Genomic DNA, 10332 nt, shown 5'->3' with positions numbered 1-10332 from the left:
CTCAGGGCTCTTGTTTGTCTTACCTGGTAGCCATGATAGATTACATCATGCCTCCTAAGGTTTAGCCAGTACTGAGTCTTCAGATGGTTCCCTGTGGTCTAGTAAGACTTTATTCATGAGCCTCAGGTCTCAGGAACCCAGAACAAAAGGCCAATGACACCTCATACATATAGAGTAAGGAGAGAACAGTGTTTTATAAATTCCCTGTCAAACTCCTGTCATGGTTCCCTGCTCCTGAACAGCTCCTGGTATCCTGCTCCAACCAGCACAGCCTGGCCTGACTCCCCTGGCACAGCTCTGACCTCACAGCCACCCTGACCCCAGTGGCTCTCAACCTTCCTAATGCTGCGACCCTTTGATACAGTGCTTCATGTTGTGGTGACCCCAACCATAACATTATTTTCGTTGCTACTTCACATCCATAATTTTGCTACCGTTATGAATTGGGAGACCCAAAGGTTGGGCACCGCTGCTTACCCAGGAAACAAGTAGGGAGAAAGAGGCACCAGCTGATGCCAAGACTGCAGCAATTCAATGGGACTGAGTACATTCTTTGAGTTGAGCAGCAATTTGCACACTGCTTTTCTGAGTTGTGCCTCGCCCATTCATATAAACTCCAAGGTTTATATTACATGCTGCCCCAAAGGTTCTTATCTAATCTTCGGCAGAGTGATTGCTCATTTGGTCCCATATAGTCAAAGAGCATAATTCATGTTCAAGGAAACACATTTGGGTAGTTAAGCTAGATTTTTGCTCAGTTTTTAGAAGACCTCAGGGAATATTTGGGGTTTAAGGTCTAAAGATAATCTCAGGGTAGTAGTCTCAAGGAGTTCATCCCGACTTCGTGGCTACAGGAAGTCGGGATTCTATGAGAATTTTTGGTTCTTTTCTACATTTTCCTCCTTTTGATCAAGATTTATCTGCGGAATCTTTGATCAAAATGTTGTCATGTTAGCTGGGCACCGTCCAGTTCTTCTGGTCTCATGGCAAAGGTCTCCGTGAGTTCTTCACATCCTCAATTAGCCACACATGCCATTTCCTCCTCTGACTTCTGACTCCCCATCTTTCTCTGCTGCCCCAGGGGAATAGAGACTAATTGTTGTGTCCGGACAGCTGTTTGCAAGCATTTAAGATCCTAGGTACTAGGGAATGAACTAGGAGGTAGAACCGAATTACTAAACATATTAAGCCAGTTAAACTGGCATGTCCCATGAAACCATGTCCCATGTCAACCAAATCCCATTAGGCATTTGGTTGTATATAAACAGCCTCAGCAGGTACTCTTAAAATTTTTTTTTTAAATCTAGTCCTTGAAAATATATCTGCCTCAACTTTTTTTTGGTTATTTTACAAATGACAAGAATCAATTATGCAATCTGACTCTGGATCAATGTAATTTTTCCATCTCCTACGATTCCTTGTCATTCACACCAAAAATGCCGTGGGCTGACTTTCCCAAGCCAGGCTTCCTCTAGGAGCTAAGTTGAGCAACCGAGACCCACATAAAAGAGAATTGCTTTGCCTTACGGAGTGATCGTGTGATACAGAGAGAAACAGAATACACCTGGGCGGCAAGCGAAGGTGGGGAGATGTTATCATGGCTGTGTGAAAGGAAGGAGCAGAAAGACTGCAAAGCAAAGGACAGGGCCAGTTCTTGGGAGCCCAGTTTTCACCCAGAGCATGAAATCCACCACCATCAGCAAGCCCTGACGTGGGCCCTGACTTCAAAAGAAAGACAGGGCTCTTGAGGTCTACTAGACAGGACTACTGAGGCCTTCACCTGTTCCGGCTTCCTGCGAATCTGATGGTGGCTTGGGAAGAATGTGCCTCTCCCTGTGACATTGATCATTCCTCCTTCCGCTTCAGACCTGAGCCTTCCTGCCCCTGAATCCCAACAAGCGCTTCCAGAAAAAATGCAGTAAAAGAGGAAACGTCAGTGTGCCTCAAGCATAGCGTTGTTTCCTCAAACCCTGAGCTCCCTTGCAGGTATGCATCTGTGGAAAGTGGAAAGGAGTCCTGGGAGCATAGTGGAGTAAGTGTTGGGCTGCTAAACTCTAAGGTCAGCAGTTCAAACCCACTAGCCGCTCCTCAGGAAAAAGATGAGGTTGGTTGCTTCCGTAAAAATGTATAGCCTCAGACATCCAAAGGAACTGCTTTGTCCTGCCCTACAGGGTCCCAGTGAGAAAGAATCAACTCAATGACTGCTGCTGGTGGTGGTGGTAGTGGTGGTAATGGGGGCAAATGGAGTAGTGATGTAAAATGTATTTCTTGTGGGTTGTGGGCTAATACATCTTTAACTGGAGATCTGTTCAAGGTCACAGTCTTGAACCCTCCATGGAGCAATTCTACTCAACACACATGAGTGGGAATGGATTCTACAGCAACCAGCAATAAACATCAGATACTATATCCTGTTTTCTTGCCCTAGTGGTACTGTGGGTTAGGCCTTGTGCTGTAGTGCTCGGCTGCGAACAGTAAGGTAGATGAGTCAACCGGTTGCTCCACGGGAAAACGCTGAATCGGTTTGCACCCATAAAGGGCTCCGAAACCACATACAGGGTCACTAGGAGATGGAATTGACTTGATGGCAGTGGGTTTGGTTTTGTGTACGCTCATTCTCACTGCTATCAAGCTGCTTCTGACTCATAGTAACCCTATAGGGCAGGTTAGAACTGGTTTCCACATAAACCTACTGTCAGCAAAGTCAATGTCAACCAAAGTGACCCTATCTGCCCTGCAGGTTTTCTAGACTGCAGCTGTTAGCTAGAGTAGAAAGCGCTGTCTTTCTCCCAAGGAGCAGAGATCTGCCAACCTTTTGGATTGCAGCCCAACATGTAACCACTCCACCACCAGGGCCCTGACCTCGGAGCAGGGAGAAGTGTGACTGGGTCTGAGTACTGCTGAGCCAGAGTGGTGCACAGTGTCCCCAGGGCTTGGAGGAGAGAGACAACACCCAGCCTGGGTGGAGGTGACCATCCTGGAGTGTGGTGGAGTGAGGAAGAGGGAAGTGGAAGTGGAATAGAGGTCAGGGACACAGAGCTGCAGGGCCTAAGGTCAGGGACAAGGACAAGGGCTGAGGATGGATGCTGGGTTGGGCACGCGGGAACAGGGACAGGCATGGAAGGAAAGATCAGTAGGGGTCAGATGGTGACTTTATTCTGTGCAGCTGTGGAATTGTTTGTAGTGTGAAAGGGCGATGACAATGGAAGGCAGTGGCTTGAGGGCCAGATGCTCCATTTGTCCCTTGATCAAGGACTTTCAGATTATTTGAACATTTGTCCAATTGAAAGGTCGTGATCCAGGGAGCCCGTAGTCTATGAATTATCCATGTTTTGGTTTTTCTGCCCTGCTGCCCAGCTAGCAAATGTTAGTGTCTGCCCACCGGACTCCATGGGCTTTCTTCCCTCTGGCTTTCTCTTCTGAAAGAGAGGAGGAGGGCAGGCCTGAGTTCTCTAACAACTCTTCTTCTCACTCACCTTTGGGGACTGAAGCAAGCTGGCCGGCTAGGCGGAGGGCCTGGTGCTCAGCTCAGCAAACAGGGAGTGGCCTCTAGCCTGGAGCCATCTTGCTTCAGAAACTCAGTTTCCATGGTGAGTATGTGTGTGTTGGGGGTGAGGGTGGGGGGCTGGGGATGGAAGGAAAAAGCAAGCAAGAAAGCTAGCAGTTCACGTACCCCTTTTACAAAAAGGCTTTATATATATAGATCCGGAATACAGCATCTACCTTGTCCTATGAATCTTGAGCCCAGTCATAGGGAATTAGGAAAAGACCAGGTATTTTATCAAATATCAATTGACAGCTAACTAAGGGTATACGAGGGGGTACCCAAAAAGCAACTATATATTTTTCTTCCTAAGCTTTGTATTTCAATTTTTTTACAAAACAACCTATCACCTCCCAAGTACTCTCCATTCCACTTAATACATTTGTCAAATCTGCGATTCCATTCTTGGAAGCATTTTTCAAACTCGTCTGCTTGGATGGCTGACAGCACTTCCCTCATTTTTTTCTTCACCTCTTCTACTTCATCAAATCACTGTCCTTTCATGTCCCTCTAAATTCTCAGAAACAAAAAGAAGTTGCATGGAGTGAGGTGAGGTGAGTAAGATGCATGGGGCAAGAGACATGCTGGTTTTTGCCAAAAACTGGTGCACTGAGATGGCTGCGTAAGCAGGTTCATTGTTTTGGTAGCAAAACCAGTGCCTCATCTGCCATAAATCAGGCCCTTTTTTTTGCACACTGTTAAAGCAATTTTTTCAGAACCTCTCAATAGAAAGCTTGACCTGGTGGAATGAACTCCAAGTGCACTATCCCTTCACATAATAAAAACAAATGAACATTGTTTTGATCTTTGATTTCACTTGATGAGCTTTTTGAGGGGCAAGGTGATGATGGCGTCTTCCACTGGCTTGATTGATGTTTGCTTTCCAAGTCATAAGAATAACACTATGTCTTGTCACCAGTAATGACCTTGGAGGAAAAAAGTCTGGGTGTCTTCAGAGCTGTTCTTTCAAAACCCAGCATGTTTCCACTTAACGCTCTCTTTCCTGGTCAGTCAGAAACCAAGGCAAAAATTTCAAAGCTACCCATCTCATTCCCAAATCTTCTGTTAAAATTCACTGAACTCCAAGATAGCCCAGATAACTTCCCCATCTCTTCAATGGTCTGTGGTCAGTCTTCGAACATAAGTGCATGAATTTTGTTGACATTTTCATCCATTCGGGAAGTTGATGGAAGTCTAGAACAAGTTTGTCATCAATTGACATTTCACCGTTTCTGAAACAAGAAAACCACATGTACACTTGAGTCTTTCCTATAACGCTGTCCTGTAAGCTGGGTTCAACATCACAACAGTTTCTGTGGCATTTTTCCCCAAATTTCACAGCCGCATGCTGTTCTCTTAAATCGGCCATCACAAAAACGAGGTTTGAACGAAACTGCTTTTACAAAAAAATTCACCGTGACCAGAGATAACCTTCCCAGGAGATGCCACTGGGTGCACTGACCCAGAGCTTGTTGTTGGATGCTACCTAGCACGGTGATGGCGGTGGGGGGGGGTGGGGGGGGTGGGGGAGGCGGATGCATACTAGGAAAGCTCCGCCCAACAGAGCTTCTGTCGGGGGCTGGAGTTCACCAACCTCACCCCATCCTTACTGTGGACACCTTCCTCCCCTGATATTCACCTTGATTTGGACTTCTAAAAGGTTGTAAGTTTGTGTGCTCCAGTCTTATTTAAAGGCTGGTCTCCTTGGATCCGCATACACTAGGCCCGCAACATCATTGTTCACAGGGGGTTTGCTGTTTCCCCTTTTCTAGACCTACCTGAATCCTACCTCCGAGGCTAAGCTCAAATCATCGTCAGGAAGCCAATTTAGAAGAAGTTCTCAGAATTCCTAAAGAATTTATGGAACGTACCATTCATTCACTCATTCATGCCCTTATCTGCATGTAGCCTTGTGGTATGAGACGTTTATCACTGGGATCATAGATTCCTAGAGCCCAAGGGCTTTAACTCATACTTCTGTGCTGAGCGCAGAGCTGAATAATAGTAGGATCTCAGAACAGGCTTGTCAATTCACTTCCCTCCATAAATGTGCATCACCCGGTATCCACTATAAAGCTGGAATCGAAGGGAAGCCGAGAATAAGACATGATGTAACCCGAGGGCTCTCAGTTCATTTCAGGCTTGGCTCTGAGTCCAGATCAACTCCCAGAGTCCTGAGCAACAGAAAAGACAGCTACAACTGCCGTCTGTCCCACATCCTCTTTCTCTTCCCATCGTTGATACTTGTTGAGTGATCACACACCTGGATTATATATAGATGTGTGTGTATGTATAGGTATGTGTGTGTCAGTGTATATACAGACCCAGGGGCGCGGTTATTTGGCACTCAGCAACCATTTCCACCTTCTTCCAAGGAACCTTCCCGCATTGCCACTGGAGAGCAGCCTAGTTAGATGGTCTGCCCGAAAGAGGGAATAAAGAGGAGGCTGTCATCCCACTGCTTGTAGCTGGTTTCTTTGCTTTTTTTCTTTTTGTCGCTGTTTTCTGTGGGCACACACAGTCATGGTGCTGTGGGGCCAGAGGCCAGCATCCAACCCCAGCCTCATTAAGAGGCAGTTTCAGTGAAGGTAATAGTGTATTTAAAACAAAATAAAGTGAAAAGAAAAGAAAACCCTTGTTCACTGTGGATTGGGTAAAGGGAGCAACTTTTTGAATTTACTATTGTTCAGTCTTCCGAGAGGCCCAGCCCCCAGCCCACTTTCCTAGCTCTTCCCACATTTGAAATTCCCTGCACTAGTTCCGTGTCGGCATTAAGTTCCCACACGGGAGTCTGTTTGCTGTGGGGTTTTTTGAGTACCCCACCCTGTCAACTCCTTCGTCCCCCACCACACCTCCCACTGACATTTTACTTCTCCACTGCAGATATACTGAATCAGAACCTATGTTTCACTCCTCCTCCGGGGTGGAAATGCAAATCCTCAGCAGGTGAGTTGAACTGGAATGAACTGGTTTAAAGCCCCAAGCAAGATCCCTCCTCTAGCCATGTTGTAAAAGTTAACTGAACTGTAAAGCTGTAGCTAACACAGGAAAGGGGCTGCTTATTTTTGCGATAACGTGGTAAGGGGACCGAAGTGCTGTTGTAACTCTGTTTCTATTCTGCTGTAGGGTTCTCCCCGCGGTGGTGGAGTTGGGTTTGGTTCGTGTGTTGCTGCTACCTGAAACACTGCTGCGGCTCCAGAAGGCAGCCAGGACAAAACGAAGTGCAGCTCCCCTCCCGCACCCACCACCAACACTGGCCTCTGGCTTTCCCCCTTTTGCTTGAAGAAATAGATGAATATTCCCGTGATCTCCTCTCAGAGGACGCCCTGTTGGCAGTGTGGGTTACGAGTTGGGCTGCGAACTACAAGGCAAGGTCAGCAGTTCAAAACCACCGGCCACTCCGCAGGAGAAACTCCCGTGGAGAGTTAGTCTTGGAAACCCACAGAGGCAGTTCTCCTCGGTCCAGTCTCCGGCAGCGAGTTTGGGTTTGGGGTGCACTGAATTCAGCCCAGCTTTGCCGGACTCCAGTCATCTTCTGGGCTTGTTGGTGGGAGGTGTTGGGTAAGCAGCTGAGAGCGGGGTGAGTCTGCTGGCTAATCTAATCACGGGTTAGGCAGAGTGGGAGGGAGCGGACAGTCTTCACGTGGCCAGCTCTAGACACACCAAACACGTGTACTAGGTCCCAAAGTTCCCTAGGAGGGCAATCAGACGGAGGCTACGGTCCCCCCACCCCACGCCGGACCAAGCTCCTCGCTGCCTGCTCACCCTCCTGCAGGGAGAGACAGAGGTTGCCTGAATAGATTATATAAGACTGGCATTTTTGAAAAAGCGCTCTCAGGGACTGCAAAGCCACAACAAGCACAGACTGCCTCCCTGGGACATTCACCGTTGCGAGAAAACAGCGGCCCTGTGATTCTAATGTTTATTTCCTCGTGAACTTGGAGGACTTGAGGTTCAAAGATTCTTAGGTACTTCTCCACAAGGCCCCATTTTAAACTGAAAAACAGAAAACAAGAACTGAGTCAATAAAAGTTCCCAGCCATAGGGAGGTGGCCAGAGGGAGTAGAGCCCCATGCACCACCGGAGGCCTTAGTGGAAAAAGCAGTGGGCGGGTCTTGGAGTCATGCTGTCCACCAGTCTGCTTGTAGGCGGTGACTCACTCTGAGGAACAGGAGTGCCCTGTATTCTGGGGTCGGACACTTTCTCCAAGCGGGATGTGTGGCCAAGGCAGGAAATGAAGCAATCCAAAACTAATCATCAGCCAGGAGCAGGCAGACCTGGAAGTCCAAGTCATCCCCAACTGCTGCTGCTCAAAACGAACTCAGCGTCCCAGCATAAGGGACCGGATTCTGGTCAGAAAGGAAATCGGCTCCCTTTTGTCTTAGACAAGTAATAATAGCCTCTCTGACACACACGGGTCTCCAAGAGTCAGAATCGACTCCACAGCTCATTTGGGTCTGGTAACTTCTATTTGAAATAGTAACTCTTAGACTAGCCACTCCTAAGCCCCTCCCACCGAAGCCTGTGCCTCAAAATGACGAAATAAATTTTTTTTTAAATCAAGACAGATTCTGCACCAGCAGTGATCAGAAGCAGGAAGAGCAGCCTGCAATGGTATGAGGGGGAAATGATGCTTCATCCCAGGATCCTAAAAGAAGGTGAGCATAACAGGATGCCAGAGCTGAGCATCTGCCAGGCAGAACCGACACAGCTCAGGGAGAACTCAGAACAGCCTTGTACGCAGCCCCCCCCCCTCCCCCCGCCCCCCGTGCATCCTGTTTTCGATGGAGCCGCTGCTACCAGCAAGTAGGCACCAGGCCCGCCCTTCAGTGGGCAGTGAGGGGGTTAGGGACCCATCTGTCCTGCTTCCTAAGCAAAGGGGCTAGGAAAATGGTGCCCGAGCTTAGGCTGCCCTCTGCTGGGCAAGCACAGAAGCTGCTGTGGGGCCAGAGACAAGAGCCATCCCCAAAGGAAAAGAAGCCCCACGCAGACGCAGATTCTACACGTCTGTGAGGTGGCCAGGAGAAGGGGTGGTGCAAACAGGGAATGCGTTAGGCTACTAACTGAAAGGCTGGAAGTTCAAGTCCACCCAGAGGCACTGCAGAAGAAAGATCTGGCAATTTACCTCTGGAAAATCAGGTGTTGAAGCAAGCCCCTATGGAGCACAGTTGGGCAGCGACGCACCCAGGGATTCCAGGAGCTGACTGGATGGCTGTGGATGAAAGGATCCCGTGTTTGCTTTTCCGTCACCGTCTGAGGAAGGCCCCGGGGTCCTTCTGTGCTGTCAACACCTCCTAGGTGGGACTGAGTAAAACCTCCCGAGTCAGTTACTTCATGTGCATTTCATCAAAACGAATTGTCCGACATAGGACCTGACACAGCTATGGACTCACTATATATGTGCTGAATAAATAATTACGGATTTTATGAACATGCATTGAAAGTAGGTCAGCCATTGCGTATGCGAAAAACTGCTCCCGGCTTAGTAGCACAGAGCAACCCCTGCTTTGGGTCCTTCTTTCTGAAACTATTCTAGGGTCACTCTTGAGCTTGCACCTGCTCAGTCTCAAGCAGAGTGCTCCTGCCCAGCCCACCAGCTCTGGACTCTTTCTGATGCTGGCCAAGCTGGCCTGCTTCTTTGTAGCCCCCCACCCCACCCCACAGCTTCTCTCTTCTACTTCCTCAGCACTACCCCCTCTCCCCAGTACTCAACTGGCACTTTGTCATCCTGTGGTGGCTCCCATGTTGCTGTGACGCTGGACATTATGCCACTAGGAGGTCATATACCAGACGGGTCATCAGTGGTGGACAGCGTGCGGCAGAACTTTCAGTCGGGGGCAGACTAGGAAGGAGAAACAGGAGGCCCGCTGACTTCTGAGAGATGAGCCGCTGTAGGCTTGATGGTAGCAGCAGGACATGGTCTGGTGGGGCCAGCAGATGAGCCTCTCAGGTGAGAAGGCACTCAGCATATGACTGCGGTAGAGCTGCCCTTTGAAGTCGAGCATCTTAATCACGTGGGCGGAGTGCTGTTCTCTGGGCATTCCTTTGCTGACAGACACAACTCAGAATGAAAAGCAGCAGCTGCAAAGGTGTGTTGCTCGTTGAAACCTGGGATACATGAAGTACGAAGTTGTGAATCTAGAAAAGCCGAATCCTCTCACCCACTGCCATAAAGTCCATTGCAACTCATAGGGACCCCTATAGGACAGGGCAGAACTGTCCCTCTGGGCTTCCTAGGCTGTACGTCTCTACAGGAGCAGAAAGCCTCATCTTTCTCCCATGGAGTCTAGCCGTTAACAGCAACTTGTAACTCCCTGCGCTATCAGGACCCTTAGAAAAGTCAAAAGTCATTTTTTAAAAATGAAATGGAAAGCATAGACATGACTGTTGGGGGCTACTTGCAGCCAGGCACCGTCTAGCTCTGTGGATCTCGGGTTGTAGAGATGGATGTTTGTGTGGCCCGTTAGTCCATTGGGCTAATTGCGTCCACGCATCTTTCTATGTTCATCATTCTTCTCTGCTCCCGTTGCACCTTACATGGCTGCTCACAAGCATTTAAGGCTCAAGCGGCAACTCCTGAAAGCAGATGTACAGCGTCTTTGGGAACGAGGTTATGCCGAGACCTTGGTGTTCCTCGACACTGATTCTGAACCCCAGCACCTTATTGCCTCGTGGCACTTGCTTATGTTTGAGAAGCTTTGATAATGTTGTCCCCTGAATGCTCCACCACATTCACGGATACCTTGGCGGCAAAGGTAAATACCTTTGCAAAATCCCCCATCAACCCT

General features: G+C 48.6%; 1 long non-coding RNA gene across 1 annotated transcript; it reads right to left on the bottom strand.

The window, feature by feature from the left end:
* Positions 1 to 7452: 7452 nt before the first annotated feature.
* On the bottom strand, positions 7453 to 9161 carry LOC123521348. Its single transcript, XR_006679804.1, has 2 exons — positions 8670 to 9161; positions 7453 to 7540 (listed from the first exon to the last, which is right to left on the bottom strand). It is a non-coding gene; the product is annotated as an uncharacterized LOC123521348 (long non-coding RNA).
* Positions 9162 to 10332: the final 1171 nt, after the last annotated feature.

The sequence above is a fragment of the Echinops telfairi genome, unplaced genomic scaffold (assembly GCF_000313985.2).
Source record: "Echinops telfairi isolate 266 unplaced genomic scaffold, ASM31398v2 ScPeMD7_11;HRSCAF=52, whole genome shotgun sequence".
In the NCBI taxonomy this organism is placed as follows: domain Eukaryota; kingdom Metazoa; phylum Chordata; class Mammalia; order Afrosoricida; family Tenrecidae; genus Echinops; species Echinops telfairi.
This window is presented reverse-complemented; position numbering and strand designations above follow the sequence as displayed.